General features: G+C 44.4%; 1 pseudogene; it reads left to right on the top strand.

Annotated features, from left to right (window-relative positions):
* Positions 1-228: 228 nt before the first annotated feature.
* On the top strand, positions 229-18,994 carry LOC140720807 (uncharacterized; annotated as a pseudogene).
* The last annotated feature ends 667 nt before the right edge of the window (positions 18,995-19,661 follow it).

Below are 19,661 nucleotides of genomic sequence, written 5' to 3'. Positions count from 1 at the left end.
CAGACACTGACGGCTTGGCCCGTCTTTCAATATTTACAAGCGGGTCTTTGTTCAAGTAAAGATCGTCCACTCAAACTGGAATGGCGGAAACTAGCCCCTCGCTTTATCCGTCTCTCTAAAGTCATGAGGGAAACTGCCCCGGCAAAATACACATCACATCTTCCCCGTTCTCTAAAAATTCATCCCGCCTTGCATGTATGGGGATTTAAACTTGTACGTTGTCCCTACATGGCCCCGAATCGGAAGCCACACATGCCTCTCCCTCCGCCCTTCTCCCCGCCCCTCAGCACTGGGGATCATTTCACTAGTATGGGAGGGATGTGGTCCGGAGGAACCAGGGATATTTTGGATCCTGTCCTTAATTCAGAATTCCAGTGGACATTCCGGGCAGGACTGGGCCGTCAGATGCCGGCCATGGTGGTACGGGATTTGCCGCACCCTCGGGTCGGCGGTAGAGTATTCTCAACTCTCTGTTTTTCCCTTTGCTGTTTTTGTAATCCTCTGCATAGTTGCTGCCAGAACTGCAGAGTTCCTCCACCATTTTGTGTGTGTGTGTGCGTCTCTGTATTTCCAGCAACTGCAGAATCTCCTGTGTTTTATATCTGCCTTTGTGGATTGGACTTGGGCATTAGATACACTTTGATAGTGAGTATATTGTTTATGGGAGCCGCTTTCTGCGTTAAAACAGCTCCTGAGTTTTCTATATACAAAAAAAACCTGAGGTTTGGAGATGGAACGGAGCTTGCAGAAACTTTTAACGGCACCTTGATTACCGATAATGCCCTGGATTAAAAATTTCGCCGGCGCTGAAGCATCGATCACATGCGCAGGCGTCAAGATTGATGACGTTTGCGAATATCACGCACGCGCGCAGTTCACCAAAGGCCTCGGGAGCACGGCTTCTGCATCGGACTCAGTCAAGTGATTATCTCCGGGCGACGGTCCTAAACACCGACTGAGGGACAATTGCTGTGACCTTCCGACACTGTACCCCGCAGTCCCGGGACGGTCCTGCTCACCTCCCTGTCTCTCAGCCCCACGATCCGTACACCGACTGATGAGGGAATGGGAACCGATGGATCTCTCAGACAGAGCTGAGCTCCAGCTATCTAAATGCAAGGATTAGGAACTCGGAGAAAGGGAACAAATTCGGGTCTTTTACATAACCAGTTGAGAAAATCACCAGAAACTCAGCATTAGTACACTTTTCCCTAGATGCTGCCTGGCCTGCTGAGTTCCTCCGGCATTTTGTGTGTGTTGCTTGAGCTACCTCCGTTTGTTCTGGACTTTTCTGCCCGTGACGACATGGTTTGACCCATTCTCTCTGGGAAGATAATGACATCAAAAACCTTTGTCCTTGACCAACAAGTAGCTTTCACATCGCAAATGTGCCAGACTCCAATGAGACAGACTACTGCCCTTCCCTTCATATTCATTGGCATTGCCATCACTGAGTTCACCACTGTCAGTCATTGGGGGAGGCTTCAGGGGAAATATTTATGTACAATACAGAAACTGATGTGTGTATTGTGGCGATGCAAACGTTGCTGGAGAATTTACAAGTGGGAAGAAGTGGAGTGATATTTGGAAATCTGTCTTTTTAAAGTGTAATTTAGCAGGCAAACCACATATAGGCAATGTGCAAATCCTTCATTACCCATTACAGGCCTGCTACATAGGTTCTGTGAGAGTGCAGATGAACTCGAACGAACCCAAAGGAGATCCAAGTTCCTACCTCTCCAGATAAAACTCACTGTGCACATGTCGTCACTGGGTGAAAGAATGCACAGTACATGGTTTATGTGCACACTGGTCATTACAAATTAGAGGGGACACTGGTGGGAGGGTGGGGAGACATCCAGTGTCCCTGATGCCCTCACCTACAAGATGTGTGTCCAGCTGCAATTTAAGGAGTTGGAGCTAGAAATGGATGAATTCTGGATCATCCAGGAGTTGGAGGGGGTGATGAATATGACATGAAGAGAGGTGAGTTACACCCAAGGTGCAGGACACAGGAAACGGGATGAGAGTCAGGAAGGGGAATGAGGGTAAATAGCCATCGCCGAGTACTCTTGTGGCCATCCCCCAAAAACAACAGGTGGACCACTATAGAAACTGTTGGGGAGGGAGGGATTACCTGGCAGAGGAAAGTCAAAGGGGTGATAGGGGATTCGATAGTTAGGGGAACAGAACAAGAGGGGACTAATATCCTAGTGGTAATGGTTGCTAGTGGTAGGGCGGGGTGAGGGGTAATGTGGTTAAAATAAGTTGTAGGGGGAATGGGTGCCAGAATGACAGAACAGATAGTGGAGAGGGTGAATTGAATTGAATTGACTTTATTATATCGATCCTCCCTATACATTATGTCTCCGTCTAAATTTGCAATGTGTAAAATATAGCATTTATGATAAATAGTTTGTACATATGACAGTTAATATAACATACAAATGCAACTGTATCAGCAGGAATTAATCAGTCTGATGGCCTGGTAAAAGATGATGTCCAGGAGCCTGTTGGTCCTTTTGCTGTGGTACTGTTTCCTGGATGGTAGCAGCAGGAACAGTTTGTGGTTGTGGTGGAATTGGTCCCCAATATCCTTTGGGCCCTTTTTACACACCTGTCTCTGTAAATGTCCTGAATAGTGGGAAGGTCACATCTACAGATGTGCTGGCCTGTCCGCACCACTCTGTGCAGGTTCCTGCAATTAAAGGAAGTACAGTTCCCATACCAGGCAGTGATGCAGCCAGTCAGGATGCTCTCAATTACATTCCTGTAGAAAGTTCTTAGTATTTGGGACCCCATCCCAAACTTCTTCAGCTGTCTGAGGTGAAAGAGGTGCTGTTGTGCTTTTTTCACTACACAGCCGGTACGTACACACGAGGAAATCTGCAGATGCTGGCAATTCAAGCAACACACACAAAATGCTGGTGGAACACAGCAGGCCAGGTAGCATCTACAGGGGGAAGCACTGTCGACGTTTCTGGCCGACACCCTTCGTCAGGGCACCATGTGAGATCCTCGGTGGTGTTTATACCAAGTAACTTAAAGCTCTTCACCTTCTTAACGACAGATTGATTAATGTTAATAGGGGTTAGTCTGTCTCCATTCCTCCTGTAGTCCACAATCAGCTCCTTTGTTTTTATGATAATGTGGGAGAGTTTCTTTTCTTGACACCAGTCAGATGTTGTTCAGACCTCAGACAGAGTCAGCAATCAAATGGTTGAGCATGGTGCGATGAATGTGCTGAGCTGTGTATATCACAATGCAAGAAGCATCGTAGGAAAGCCCGATGAGCTCAGGGCAGGGAATTCTGATATTGTAGCCATTATTGGGACTTGTTGACACCCAACAGTCTGAGGGATTTAGAGGAACAAATTTGTAACGAGATTGTAGACCATGTCAATAAACTTAGGTTTATTCAGTAAGTGATTTTAACTTTACATACATTGACTGGGACTCCCATACTGTAAAAGGACTAGATGGGGTAAAGTTTGTCAAATGTGCCTTTAATCAGTACGTAAAATTCCCGACGTAGAAGTGTGCAATAAGCTGTTAGGCAATGATCCAGGGCTGGTGACAGAATTTAGTGATCATAGTGCCATGAGATTCAAAGGAAATATGGAAAAAGAGAGTTCTGGACCATGGGTTGAGATTCAATATTGCAGAAAGGTCAATTTTGATGGTATGAGAAAGGATCGAACAAGTGTGGTTTGGGACAGGCTGTTTCCTGGCAACGGAGTACTTTGTAAGTGGGAGGCCTTCAAAAGTGAAATTTTGAGGGTGTGGAGTCTGTATGTGCCTGCCAAAATAAAAGTTGAGAGATAACTGGTGCAGGGAACCTTGGTTTTCAAGAGATATCGAGTCCCCAGATATTTTGTTCCTCTAAATCCCTCAGACTGTTGGGAGCTACCAAGACCCATTAATGACTACAATATCAGGATTCCACACACTGAGCTCATCTGAGTTTTTTTTAGTTGTCTGCTATTGGTTTCTAAAAGTTTTTGCTCTATTATGTGCCCTCTCTCTGGCTTTATGTTGGCTTTGGCTTCTCATTTTAGCCACGGTTCTGTCCTCCTGTCGTTTTAATATTTCCACTTCTGTGGAATCACGCAGCTCCCGAATTGCTCCCAGAAACTCCAGCCATTGCTGCTCTGTTGTCACTTCTATCTTTCCCTTCCAAACAAGTTTGGCCAGCTTCTCTGTCACAGAAACATGGAGAAGTTCAGTACGGAAATGGGCTATTTGGCCCATCTAGTAAATGCTGAAAAAAACATTTAAGCTGTCTAATGCAACTACTTGCACTGGGACCATCACGCTCCATACCCGTATCATCCAGGCTACCATCCCAACTTCCTTTAAGTGGTGAAACCGAGCTCATATTCACCACTTGTGCTGGTATCTCATTCCACACTCTCACAGCCATTACAGTGAACAGCTTTTCCACATGTTCCCATTAAATTTTCACCTTCCCCACTTACCCATGACCTCTGGTTGTGGTCCCACCCAACCTCAGTGGAAAACGCTGCTTGCATTTACCCTATCTATACCCTCATAATTTTCTATACTTCTAACAAATCCTCAATCCAATGTATAATTTCCTTGTTTGTGTTTAGATCCTTTTTTAGGTGTATAAAATGATGAGGGGCATTGAGCGTGTGGATAGTCAGAGGTTTTTTCCCAGGGTTGAAATGGCTAACACGAGGGGGCATAGTTTTAAGGTGCTTGGAAATAACCTTGGCAACTCAAGTAATCTCACTTGAAATGTTGTCCTACACCCATTGATGTATTTTGTAAATCTTTTTACAGGTTAAAAATGAGAAGGAATTTGTCTCCGGGAATCACAAACACGGAACGCCAGTTTTGTTGTCTCTGTCTAGATGTTCAAAAAGTGGAGCAAGGGATTCAATCGACTATCCTTCCTGCTCAGACTGTAGGGAGGGATTCACTCGTGCATTTGACCAACTGGCACGCCCGTCATTTTACACAGCAGAAAGGCTGTTCATCTGCTCAGACAGTGGGAATAGATTCACTAGGTCATCCCAACTGAAGGTAAGTTCACACTGGGCAAGGCCATTCACCTGTTCTGTGTGTGAGAAAGGATTCAGTCAGTCTTCCCACCTGTGGACACAACAGTCAGTTCACACCAGGCAGAGGCTGTCATCTGCTGAAATTCTGGGAAAGAATGCACTCAGTCATCTGACCTAATGGCACACCAGTGAGTTCACACTGGCGAAAAGCCGTTCACTTGTTCGTCTGTGGGAAGGGATTCACTCAGTCATCCAATCTGCAGAGTCATCAGCGAATTCACACTGGAGAGAGGCCATTCAGCTGCTCAGTCTGCAGAAAGTTATTCACTCATTCATCTCACCTACAGATTCACCAGCGAGTTCACACCGGGGAGAAGCCAATCACATGCTCAGTCTGTGGGAAGGGATTCACACAGTCATCCACACTACAGAGTCATCAGCGAGTTCACACTGGAGAGAGGCCTTCACCTGCTCAAAGTGTGGGAAGGGATTCACTCGGTCATCCCAATTACTGGCACACCAGTCAGTTCACACGGGGGAAAAGCAATTCACCTGCTCAGAATGTGGGAAACGATTCACTGAGTCATCCACCCTACAGATACACCAATGAGTTCACACTGGAGAGAGGCCATTCACCTGCTCAGAATGTGGGACGAGATTCACTCATTCATCCACCCTACAGAGTCACCAGCAAGTTCACACTGGGGAGAAGCCATTCACCTGCTCAGAATGTGGGAAGGGATTCACTCAGTCATCCCACCTACAGAGACACCAATCAGTTCACACTGGGGAGAGGCCATTCCTCTGCTCAGACTGTGGGAAAGGATTCACTAAATCATCGCATCTGAAGGTACATCAGCAAGTTCATGGCGGAGACAGGCCGTTCACCTGCTCTGACTGTGGGAAGACATTCACTCAGTCATCCCATCTACAGAGACATCAGCGAGTTCACACTAGAGACAGCCCATTCACCTGCTCAGAATGTGGGAAAGGATTCACTCAGTCACCCCAATTACTGGCACACCAGTCAGTTCACATTGGGGTGTGGCCGCTGTTATGATTCCCTAGGTTCTGTTTGCCGTGGACTGTCATTTTAAGAGAGAGAGAGATTAAGAAGGTGAATCAGTCTGACTTGCAGCTTGTTTACATTGTTCGCAGCTTGTTTAGTTTTAACCAAGGACACAGACACTCAGAGTCAGACGGAGACGAAGAAGGAAAAATGGAAAGATCAGAACAAGGGAACTGGTGGCCAAGGGTCACTGATCGCAACTTTCCTATTCCCACAAGGGTGGGTTAATTATCGATTCAGCGTACTCAAATGTGTGGTTGTCACCTCGTTTGATCCGTAGGAGTGGATCTGATTTGGGGTAACCGATGAAGACCACTGATGTATTAACCCTTGCCTGGGTGTGGTGTGGTAATTTGCTTGAAGACAATATCCCTTGTGACAAGTCACTTTCCGTGATAATTCATATGTGGATTTGGAATGATGACGGATACAATTTACAGCAACTGTTGTCTTGTTTCACCAGCATGAAACCTGTGGAATTCGACATAATTGCCTTCTCTCAACATTTACGCTGGATTACAAATATCTCTCTCATCACCTATTCCATGGTTGAACTGAACTTTCATACTTTGCCATCTCAAGACTCCAAGTCTTGTTTCCCCCGAGCTCAATAATTTTGGAGTTATATTTGCACATATATATACACACAACAATGTTAACTTTTGTTTATCTTGCTTGTTACTATATTATAAGTAGATTCAAATAATCATAGTTTTAACTTCAAAACCAGACTCCAGGTGTAGTCTATTGCTGCTGGTTCATTTCTAAAGCATTAAGATTCATAACAAAATTGGGCCTGCGTCCCAGATATTAACAGTTTTGGGGGCATTGTCATTAATGATCAATTTCATTGAGGAAGTCCCTTTGATTTATTTGTGTGTGGAAAATCAGTAGCAATGGATGTTGATAGATGTCAGGAAGTGCCAACCTCTGAGGCATTAGAGGATGCCAAAAGGACTGAGTTGTTGAGTCTTGCTAGAAGGTTAAAACTTGCTAAGGTGAAATCGACAATAAGGAGGGCACAGATGCAGAGGATAATAGCTGAACATTATGTATCTGAGGGTGTGTTTAAAGTGGAGGAGTTGGAGGTGTTTCCTTAAAGTAAACCTCATGGGCTTGTGCTCCAGTACAAGTGAGAAAAATTAAAGATGGGGCTGCGGAAGGCAGAGGCAGTTTGAGGCTAGGGAGGCAGAAAAAAAGGGAGGAAGCAGAAAGTCAGAGGCTGTTTGAGCTTGAAAAGATAGAGAGATTGCAGCAAAGGGGTCTGGCCTTAGACTCTAGTGATAAGTTTAAGGCCAGTCAGGAAGTTAAATTGTCCCTCCATTTGACGAAGCAGAGGTAAATATATACTTTCAGCATTTTGAGAAGGTTGCTCAAAGTTTAAAGTGGCCAAAGGAGGGTTGGCCTTTTCGCTTACAAAGTGTAATTAAGGGGAAGGCTCAGCAAGCCTATTCTGCTTTGACAGTTGATGAAGCAGCTGATTATGACCTTGTGAAACAGTCTGTGCTCAAAGCTTACGAGTTGGTCCCAGAATCATACAGGCAAAAGTTTGGAAATTTGAGGGAATCTGTGAAACAGACTTATATGGAACTTGCTTATGAGAAGTTTGTTGTGTTTTGACTGCCGGTGCACATATAAAAATATAAATGATGATTGTAACAGCTTGAAAGTGTTGCTTTTAATTGAAGAATTCAAAAAGTGCATTCCTGATGACATAAAGAGATATTTAGATGAAAAGGATGCTGCCACTTTGCAGGGTTCTGCTAGATTAGCAGATGAGTTTGTTTTTACTCATAAGGTTAAGATTATCCCGAATAAGAGCTTCCAAAAGAGTAGCAGGGATCACCAGGGTAAACCAGAAATTAAAGCTGGAATAGTGACAAGAGTAAGGATGAAGGGAAGCAGTTGAAGGAGAATTATTTTGGTCTCATTTGTTACTATTGTAAGAAAGCTGGTTATATTACAGCTTATTGTTCCATCCTGAAGAAGAAAAATGAAAAGGATTCAGTCCCTAATGCCTGTGTTCAGTATGTTGAAGCACCTATCAACCCACAGGGTTCTGAACATTCTGTTTCAGGCTCAGTTAAGGTCTGAGAGGTCTGACCGTGTTAAGAAGGGATTCGATCATTTTATGTCAGATGGGTTTGTATTAGTAAAGGAAGGGTCAACCCCGGTACCAGTGAAAATTCTTTGAGTTACTGGGGATTCTCAGTCACTTATATCAGACAGCGTTCTAAAGTTTGGTGATGAGACTAACACTGGTGAGGTAAATCTTTTTAAAGGCATTGGGGGCGACATGGTTTCCGTGCTATTGCACAAGGTAACTTTACTGTCGGGGTTGGTTTCGGGATCTGTTGAGATCGGATTGTGCTCCAGTTTACCAGAGGAAGATGTTATTTTGCTGTTAGTGAATGACCAGGCAGATGGTAAAGTTGTTCCTGCAGTGCAGTTAACAATTAACCCAAACACTGACGACCCACAGATGGATTTTACCATTTATCCTTCCTGCGCAGGAACTCGAAGTATGGCTAAAATGTCTTCCGACGCAGACGAGTTAATCGCAGAACAGAACCAAGACCCTGAGTTTGAAGCTTTAAAAGAAACAGCTTTCTCAGATGATGAGATTAAGAAAGTGCCAGTAGGGTATTATCACAAGGATGGAGTGATAATGAGGAAGTGGAGGCCACCTGCTATACCAGCGAGTGAGGCATGGGCAATTGTTCACCAAGGTGTAGTTCCTAAACTTTATAGGACTGAAATTTTAACTTTGGCCCACAGTCTGCCCTCAGGTGGCCATTTTGGAGTGAATAATACTGTAAACAGGATTATGTAATAATTCTACTGGCCTAATCTGAGGAAAGATGTTGTGACCTGTTGCAGAACCTGTCACATTGGTCAAGATGTTCGTAAACCTAATCAGATCTCCACAGTGCCCCACTGCAGTCTATATATAACTGCATTTGGTGAACCCTTTTCAAAATTTATAGTGGATTGTGTTGGCCCATTGCCAAAGACTAAAGCTGGCCATCAATATCTGCTAACTATTATGTGTACTGCATCCAGATTCCCAGAGGCAATACCTCTCAGAAATATTAAAGCTAAAACTGTGGCGAAGGCTCTTACCGAGTTTTTTTTTTTAACTTTATTTGGTTTGCCTAAAGAAATCCAGTCTGACATGAAGTAATTTTACATCTGGATTATTCCAGCAGGTAGTTGATGAACTGGGTGCAAAACAAATTACATTGTCTGCGTACCATCGAGAATTACGATGGGTTCCAGAAAGATTTCACTCTACCCTCAAAACAATGATTAAGACACAATGTGTTCTACACTGTCTCTCTCTCTCTCGCTCCGTGCCTTGTAAAGGCTTGAAAAATACATCATCGGACGCACGCACACACATGCCAAAAAAAGACATACTGTGTTGAAAATGGAAAGGACTGACATGAAGGAATATATTTGCTTTTGTTCGCAGTAAGAGAGTTGGTACAGGAATCACTGGGCTTTAGTCCATTTGAATTTGTATTTGGTCATAGAGTGAGGGGACCTTTGACCTTGTTAAAGGAACAATGAATTGATGGGGATGTGCATGTTAACTTGTTAGACTAAGTTTTGAAGTACAACAATGAAATACTCCAGGCCTGTAGTCTAGCGAGACAAAACTTAAAGATTTCTCAAAACAAAATAAGTGTTTGTTTGATAAGCGGGCTTGCGAAATAAAATATCAGGTGTGGGATAAGTTGCTTACCTTATCTCCAAAGTTGACGAATCCACTTCAGGCGAAACTCAATGGACCGTATGAAATAGTCGTTCAAATTAATAATGTGAGTTATGTTATCAAAACACCCGAATGACGTAAACTAACACAGGTGGTACAGATAAATATAATAAAGTCTTATTTTGACAAGCAGGCACCATCTGTGAGTGTTGTTGTCAAAACATATGAATCTGGTATCCCTGAGAATGAAACAATTGACTCGTCTGAGACTTTTCACAAGCAAAACATGGTCCCAGTTAAGCTAATGAACTCGGTTGTTCCAGAAAATATTGATAACAGGTTGGCTCATCTGCAGCCAGAGCAACAACAACAGCTGAAGGAATTAGTTCTGAAGTTTAAAGATTTATTTCCCGATGTTCCCAAGCAAACCACGGTCGCAATACATGATGTAGATATTGGTCAAGCCAAACCGATTAAACAACACCAATATTGCATCAACGTAGAAAAGTGTAAATTGGCTGAGCAAGGAATAGACTATATGCTGGAAAATGGTATTATTAGTCCTTCAGCATCAGATTGGAGCTCACCGTGCACCATTGTGCCCAAACCTGATGGTAGTGTTAGATTTTGCACTGATAAAAGGAAGGCAAATGTCCTACCCTAGGGTAGATGATTGCATCAATAAGGTTGGAAAAGCTAAATTTCTTACAAAGATTGATCTATTGAAAGGGTATTGGTGTGTTCCATTGACGGACAGAGGTAGAGAAATTTCTGCGTTTGTGACACCATCTGGGTTGTATGAATACAATGTTTTGCTGTTTGGAATGAAAAATGTTCCAGGAACATTCCAGAGAACGTTTGATTCTGTAATTCGAGGATTAAAACACACAGGTGCCTATATTGATGACTTAGTCACGGGGAGTGACACTTGGGAAGAGCATATCTCTGCAGTAGAAAAGCTGTTTGACAGGCTTTCCCAGGCCAGCCTTACAGTTAACTTGGCTAAGAGTGAATTTGGCCATGCCACTGTGACCTGTCTTGGCTATGTTGTAGGTCAAAGCAAGTTGGCTCCTGTTCGGGCAAAAGTCCAGGCAATTTCTCAAGTTCCTATTCTGACTGCTAAGAAGGCTCTTAGAAGGTTTCTGGGAATAGATGGATATTATCGTAAGTTCTGTAAGAACTTTACTGCTATCGCTCTTCCTCTGACTAATCTCCTGAAGAAGGTTGAAAAGTTTGTTCGGACCGAACCTTGTCAGTAGGCATTTGATCGGTTGAAAGTTATTTTTTGAGATTAGACCAATCAATGTAGTATTGTCAGCAAATTTAATTAGCAGATTGGAGCTGTGGGTGGCAACACAAGTCATGGATGCACAGAGAGTAAAGGAGAGGGCCAAAGAGACAACCCTGTGGGTTATGTGTCCTGAGGGTCAGTGAGACAGAGGAGATGGAGCCCACTCTTACCACCTGCCGGCGATCTGACAGGAAGACCAGGATCCAGCGACACAAGGCAGGGTGAAGGCCGAGGTCTCTGAGCTTCTTGTCGATACCTCATGCTTCGTATGGCTACTGCTCTGCCTATGACTGCAAGGAACTGCGATAACTTTGGAGAGCAGAGAACATCAGAGAAACAAGCCTCCACTCCATGGACTCTCCCTACACTTCCCCTCCCTCGGAAAAGCAGGCCATGTACACACAGAAGCTCATAACCTGGACATTCTTGCTGCAAATCCGCTCCCACATTGGCGGAGAGATACAAAACCCTTAAAGTGCGTAACACCAGGCTGAAGGATGGTTTCTTGTCTGCAGTTATAAGCCAAATGAATGAGAAAATGGACTCAACCTCACAATGTAACTCGACTTGACCCTGCTCCATATGTCTATCTGCACTGCAATTTCTCTGCAGCCATAATGCTTTGTTACAGTTATTGTTTTGTCGTATATCAGCTCAATGTACTGTTGTAATGTATCTATCTGTGTGGATGGTACGTCAGGCAAGATTGTCACTGTAGCTCAGTACATGATGATAATAAACAAATTCCCCATTTTAATTGTGTGGAAATATTAGACAGACTGAATTTCTGCTCTGGAACCACAGAAGGAAACTGAACTGTTGTCATTTCTGAGGAAAGCAAATATATGGAAGATGCTTCAATCTCACATTACGATCTGCGGTAACTGGGATCAGGTGACCGCTGGTGGGTCTCCCATATCAATATCAGAATCAGGTTTAATAGCACCGGCATATGCCATGAAATTCGTTGTCCCTGCGGCTGCAGTAGAACCTAATTCATAACAGTAGATTTTAACAATTGTGATTTAAAATAAGTATAGGTATATAGTACAAAAATAGAAAAAATAATAATGTAATAAGCTATTTTAATTGTGTAAATGTAATAAACTATTTTAATTGTGTGGAACTATTTGACTGACTGGGTTGTTGCTTCGGAAATTCTGAAGTGAAGCTGAATTAAACTTTACACATTTATGAGAAGCTCAGATAAATACAAATGGCTAAATTCTCACATAAACGGGTCAGACACCCAGAAATATCGGCTGCACTTCAGCACGTCGAAACAGTGGAATGAAACATGCAGAAAATATTACAGGAAAAAAAAACATTGTCCACCCACAACGAGAGGATGTGACAGATCCGGATCTCACTGCCTTGTCTGAACGGGGAAAGGTGAAGCTACACGTACACGTAGAACAGTGACCCGCAGATGCTGCAGACCTGCAGAAAAACGTGAACAGGAAACGGGATCAGGTCACGGGTGGAGGGTCTCCCACCTGAACCGGTGACTCTGCTCCTCTCCCCTCACACGCTGCCCGAACCACCCGCGCATTCCCCACATTAGTCCATATTTACACCAGATACATGATTATTTTTCCACACCATATCTACACCGATCCCTTTCCCTCCACCCCCAGGTCACAGAGTCACAGGCTCGATTCCCATCCCGGTCCGAAACATAATTCAAGCCCAAACAGGAGGTGTTCACGTTTCATTTAAATCAGTTCTGTGTTTATAAACAACTAATTTCTATTCACATTCCTACGGCTTCAGTGGACAAGAACACTGAAACATCAAGTGAGAAACAGCAGGAGGTGGCTATTCGGCCCCTCTAACCATCAACAAAATGGCGGCTGCTCTCCCATCTCAGCAACGTTTCCTCGATACCTTCGGTCTCCACACATCTGCCGGCCTCTTTTCTACGTGAGGATGATCACTGGGTCTTCACCGCCCTCTGTGGAGGGGATTTACAGATATTCATCACCCTCGGAATGGAGACTTTTCCCCTCATCACAGTCCGGGACAGTCCACCCCCTTTTTCAGAGACTGGGATCTCTGGTTCAACCGGTAATGATGTTGTCCATTTCAATGTGTTCACATCTCAGTCCTCGATTCTCTAAATGAAAGGGTTATCACATTTGATCTTTCTTCATATGATGACCCCACCACTCCAGGGATCAGTCAGGTGAATCTTCATTGCACTTTCTGTAACAAATACTCTCTAACCTCTTTGTTAATCCTCTATGGAATTAATTTCTATCTTCTGCAGCCCCGTGTTGCCCCAACTACTCACCTCCCACCCTTGTCACTATTTTCACCGGCCACCACCCCCCTCACCTGGATCCACATCTCACTCCCCAGCTCTTGCCCCATCCCCACCCCTCACCTCTTTTCTGACTATTTCCCGTCCACACTCAGTCCAGAGGGAGGGTCTCGGACTGAAATGTTGACCGTCTATTTCCCTCCACAGATGCTGCCCGACCCACTGAGTTCCTCCAGCAGTTTGTTCTTTGGTCTGTGTAACCCGTGTTAGTATGGGGAGCGGGGTTTTACACCATATTGCAGGGTTAAGGTTAGGGTTAATGGACTTTTCAGTGGGACAACAACATTAATCACGGGTTTCATCACTGAATCCAGTGTTGTGGGATGTAAAGTCCCCTGTTATGTGTCCGGCTGTGCCGTGTTGTTGGTGGAGTGGACAGCGTGGTCGTTGTCTCGATTCGGGTCACAACACCAGAATTGCCAGCGGGGTCCACACACAGTGTATTAGTCAACAGAAAACCTCTCGTCCCTGCAGTCTTTGTCTCCTGGTAAACTCAACACGCTGACAGTGTGGACCATAAATACCACTACCTCTCAGAGTCAGGGAATCACTCAGACAGCTGATCGCTGAGAGGAATAATATTTATTGGTCATTAAAGTTCGCCCAGATTCGTTTGGACGGATTTGATGTGGAGTTCGGGGTGTCGCAGTGAAAGGGCCGGACGGCCGAACTCTCTCCGTTGTCCAAACATCTTTCCAGGTGAGGCGAAACCTCACCTGATAATCTTTTGGGTTCGCCTGTTGTGTCCGCTGCTCCCGATATGCCCGCCTCTACACTGGTGACACCGGCTCCTCCGCAGTTGTGCGGGGTAGGAGTGTTTTTAACGGGTGTCGATATTTTTCTTCCCTTTTGTGCGGGACGGGTGGGTTTTGGTGGTAGATGATCGGGATGCCGTCCTTTTTGATGCGGGGGTTGGGGAGGGAGTTTCATTTTTTTTCTCTGTGAACGACTTTCATGTTTTCTTTGTTTTGTGGTTCTTTGGAGAAGAAGAAAACTCAGCGTTATTTATGAATACCTGCTTTGATAATAAATTAACCTTTGAACTATCCACTCCGAGCGGGACATAGTTAGTCACTCAGACAGGAACAGTCTGTGAATGCTCCCAACCAGTTCACCAATTCCCCTTACACCACAGATATATCTGTCCAGATACTCCCCACACAAGACAGGCTGGAGCCAAAAATATTTACTACATGACAGACCCTAAAGAAAAATTACAAAATAGTCATAATGGCTTACACACGCAGAACAGACTGAAGCTGTCCTATCTCTATACATGAGTACACAAGGAGATAAGCATCCTGAAACCCGAGCTAGCTACCCTGAAGAAGAAATATGGCTCAGCACGGCTTAGTACATTGGCTCATCATCAGAAGTTTCTTTCAGAAAAACAGGCTGCTATTTTTCAATATAGAGTTAACCCTTTTACATACTTTATCATTCCCTCCTTTAGATCATTACATTATGAACAAATCAGTAACCTTTTACAGAGAAAGCAAACAAGTACAGCAATGACTTCTCAGTGGGTAAAAACGGCATACGTCCGTAATTATAACAATGATATGTACAACCATTTGGACATAATGCGATATCATGCCCCACATATTACCGACAGGTCTTCGAAGATCACCATTTCGACCCTTCGGTGAACCCGTGTAAATCCTGCCCTACTCTCTTGATGCTGTCAGTCTCCTTGGCAGTGTGCTCGGAGAGGGATATAACGTTAGTAGACTCATCAGGGATATAGGTGCAGTATTCTGTGTCAGTAATAGCACAGGTTCCCCCTTTCTCAGCTGGGATAAAATCCAAAGCCGTACGATTCTGTCGAACTGTTTGCCAGATTGCAATCATTTCAATAGATATTTCTGTTACTTGGGCCTGTGTTTCTGTCAGGGCCCCTGCAGTATTGTGGCCAGCTCCTCAAGTGCTTGTAACCAAATTGATTATCTCTCGTGAATTCCTGGCTACTCCATAGGAGAGAAAAGCGATCATCCAAAATCGCTCAGTCTCAGTTATTCCTCTCGGCTGCTGGGCACCTGCAGTTATGGCCAGGATGCATGTTTCCCAGTATAGGAAGTTCCGTTTGGTGGGGGCCTGCGATACCATCCCTGAAAACACCGACAGCGACAGAGTTCTCTGACTGGACCACAGTTCCTCACTCTCTTCCCCAGGTGTTACTTGAGGAAGCCCAGGCTGAGAGTTCCTCACTCTGGTTGAGCAGGATTACTGACATTGGAATCATAGTTTTACGCAGCAGGCCCCTAGTTCTATCAGTTTTGCAAGGTCTGACAGACAGACAGAAAGGTGTTAACATGGGGTCCCCCATTCCTGTAACGGTTTAAATGAACCAGCAGCAAAAGGCCAGACCTGGAGTGTGCTTTTGATGTTAAAACCACCGTCTTTATTCGTATCCACTTATAATATAACAAATTAAACAGAATACCCAAAAGATAAAAGTGTTATGATTACACATATGTGTAAATATAACTCCCAAACCACTGAGCTCAGGGAATATCAAGCTTAAAGTCTTCAGATGGTAAAGTATGAAATTCAATTCATCCACGGAATCAATGACGAGAGAGAGATATTTGTAATCCAAGGTGAATGTCGAGAGAAGGCAATTACGTTGAATTCCACAAATTCCACAGTGGTAAAACAAGATAACAGTCGCTGTCGGTCTTATCCATCGTTGTTCTAAATCCACATACGAATTATCTCCAAAAGTAGCTTATCACAGGAGTACTGTCTTCAGAAGGAACTACCACCCAGGCAAGTGTTAACACACAGGTAGATTCCGCAGGGTACTCCCAATCCAGACCCAACACACAAAGTATTACCGACAGTGATTTCCACAGAATATCCCTTCTCACAAGTGTTTACCACATAACACACCCGAATCCAGCTAAGGGTTAACAAAAGTGGTAGCCACGAGATAGTCCAACAAAATCCCCAGATGGATTATACGAATTATCACCAACAGTGATTGGTCACAGGGGTACCTCTTCAAGTGAATTGCCACCCCCAAGCAAGGGTTAGCACAAGTGGTCCTCACAGGATACTCCCAAACCAACAGATCTACTCCAATGGATCAAACAAAGTGACAATCACACATTCGGTATACGCTGGATCAATAATCAACCCACCTTGTGGGCATAGGAGAGTCCAAACAGTGGCCTTTGGCCTCTAGGAACCTTTGTTTCGAACTTTCCATCTTCTTTCCTTCTCTCTGGCTGACTGTGTTTGTGACTGTCCTTGCTTAAATAAAACAAACTTTGAGCTATGTAAACACAAGCTGCAAGCAAGTGTAAACACGCTGCATCGTCAAATAATTCCGCCCCTCTCTCTCTCTCAGTAAGAATCAAACAGGAGCCGGGAAAGCCAGGCTTGAATACACAGGAATTTAGAAGGAGAATTTAGAATTTAGTCTTTTCTCCCCGTATCGCCTTTTTAGTTATCTTCTGCTGCTCTTTAAAAGTTTCCCAAACCTCTGGCTTCCCTCTCATCTTTGCTATGTTACAAATTTTTTTGATTTTTATACTGCCCTTGACTTCCCTTGTCAGCCATGGTCGCCCCCTATTCCCCTTAGCTGGCTTTTACCACTGAGATTGGGTGGGACTACAACCAGAGGCCATGGGTTAAGGGTGAAAGGTGAAATGTTAAGGGGAACATGAGGGGAAACTTCTTCACACAGACGGTCATCCGGGTGTGGAATTATCAGCCAGCACAAGTGGTGCATGCGAACATGTTTTCAACATTTAAGCGGTTCGTGTAGGTACCTGGATGGTAGGAATGCGGGAGTGGGCAGTTTAATTAGTTCAGCACAAACCAGATGGCCCAAATGGCCTGTTTCTATATTGTAATTTTCCAAAAGAACCTGAAGTAATACTAATATTCAATCTGTCTTTTAAACAGCTGTGCAGACCAACCATTCACCTCGTCAGGGATTTTTTATATTGCGTTAAAATTATGGAACTTTAAGTTAATAATACGTAATAGAAAATCCCAGATGCACGTCAAGAAAGACAATTTGCATGAGAGTGTTTCAGTTACTGTGGGGTCAGGCACCCAAGCAGCTCAGCAGGTACTGGGAATAATACCAATGGAGAGAGTCCAACTGAGCCAGGATACAAATTGGTGATGGCAGAAATGCCCCAATGTTATAGAAACAGGAAGAGAATCGGAGAATTGATGGTCATTCCAGATACCAGCACTCTGCCCAGTCAGGAGATGATTTTTCTGTCCAACCTGTGTTCAACCTCATTGTAACAGTGAGGAACAGCCACATCAAAACTTGGCGACTCAAGCAATCTCATCTGAAATGTTGTCCTTCAGCCATTGATGAACTTTGTAAATCATTTCACAGGTTAAAACGAGAAGGATTTTGTCTGCAGGAATATCAAACACACCACGCCAGTTTTGCTATCTCTGTCCAGATATTTAAGAAGTGGAGCAAAGGATTCAATCGACTATCCTTCCTACTCAGACTGTGGGGAGGGATTTATTCGGTCATCTGACCAACTGGCAACCCGTCAGTTTACAAAGGAGAAAAGCCGTTCACCTGCTCAGACAGTGGGAATAGATACACTCGGTCATCTCAACAGAAGGTACATCAGCAAGTTAACACTGGGCAAGGCCATTCATCTGTTCTGCGTGTGAGAAGGGATTCAATTGGTCTTCCCACCTGCGGACACACCAGTCAGTTAACACCGGGCAGAGGCTAGTGATCTACTGAATTTGTGGGAAAGGATTCACTCAATCATCTGACGTGATGGCACACCAGCGGGTTCACACTGGGGAGAGTCCATTCACCTGCTCAGAATGTGCGATACGATTCACTCGGTCATCCGACCTACGGAGACACCAGCGAGTTCACACTGGGGAGAAGCCCTTCGTTTGTTCAGAATGTGGGAAGAGATTCACTCGATCTTCCACCCTACAGATACATCAGCGAGTTCACGCCGGGGAGAAGCCATTCACTTGCTCAGTCTGTGGGAAGGGATTCACTCAGTCATCCCACCTACAGAGTCATCAGCGAGTTCACACTGGGGAGAAGCCGTTCACCTGCTCATTCTGTGGGAAGGGATTCAGTAAGTCATCCAACCTACAGAGTCATCAGCGAGTTCACACTGGGGAGAAGCCGTTCACCTGCTCAGTCTGTGGGAAGGGATTCAGTCAGTCATCCCACCTACAGATTCATCAGCGAGTTCACACCGGGGAGAAGCCATTTACCTGCTCAGTCTGTGGGAAGGGATTCAGTCAGTCATCCCACCTACAGAGTCATCAGCGAGTTCACACCGGGGAGAAGCCATTCACCTGCTCAGTCTGTGGGAAGGGATTCACTCAGTCATCCAACCTACGGAGTCATCAGCGTGTTCACACTGGGGAGAAGCCATTCACCTGCTCAGTCTGTGGGAAGGGATTCACTCGGTCATCCAACCTACAGAGTCACTTTCGAGTTCACACTGGGGAGAAGCCGTTCACCTGCTCAGAATGAGGGAAGCGATTCACTCGGTCATCCCAACTACTGGCACATCAGTCAGTTCACAACGGGGAGTGGCCGTTATGAATCCCTAGATTTCGTTTGCTGTGAACTGTCATTTTAAGAGAGTGAAATTAAAAAAGTTAAATCAGTTTGATTTGCAGTTTCTTTACATCGCTCGCAGCTTGTTTAGTTTTAACCGAGGACACAGACTCTCAGAGTCAGACGGAGACGAAGGAGGGAAAATGGAAAATTCTAAACAAGGGAACTAGTGGCTAAGGGTCACTGATTTCAACGTTCCTATGCCCGTTAGGGTGGGTTAATTATAGATTCAGCGTACTCAAATGTGTGGTTGTCACCTCGTTTGATCCGTAGATGTGGATCTGATTTGGGGTATCCTGTGAAGACCACTCATGTGTTAACCCTTGCTGGTTGTGATGTGGTAATTCACTTGAAGACGATACCCCTTGTGACAAGTCACTTTCCGTGATAATTCGAAAGTGGATTTGGAATGATGACGGGTAAAATCTACAGTGACTGTTGTCTCGTTTTTCCACCATGAAACCTGTGGAATTCGACATAATTGCCTTCTCTCAATATTTACGCTGGAATACAAATATCTCTCTCATCACCTATTCCATGGTTGAACTGAACTTTCATACTTTGCCATCTCAAGACTCCAAGCCTTGTTTCTCCCGAACTCAATAGTCTGGGAGTTATATTTACACTAATATATAGACATAACACATTTGTT

The sequence above is a fragment of the Hemitrygon akajei genome, unplaced genomic scaffold (genome assembly GCF_048418815.1).
Source record: "Hemitrygon akajei unplaced genomic scaffold, sHemAka1.3 Scf000047, whole genome shotgun sequence".
Lineage (NCBI taxonomy): Eukaryota > Metazoa > Chordata > Chondrichthyes > Myliobatiformes > Dasyatidae > Hemitrygon > Hemitrygon akajei.
This window is presented reverse-complemented; position numbering and strand designations above follow the sequence as displayed.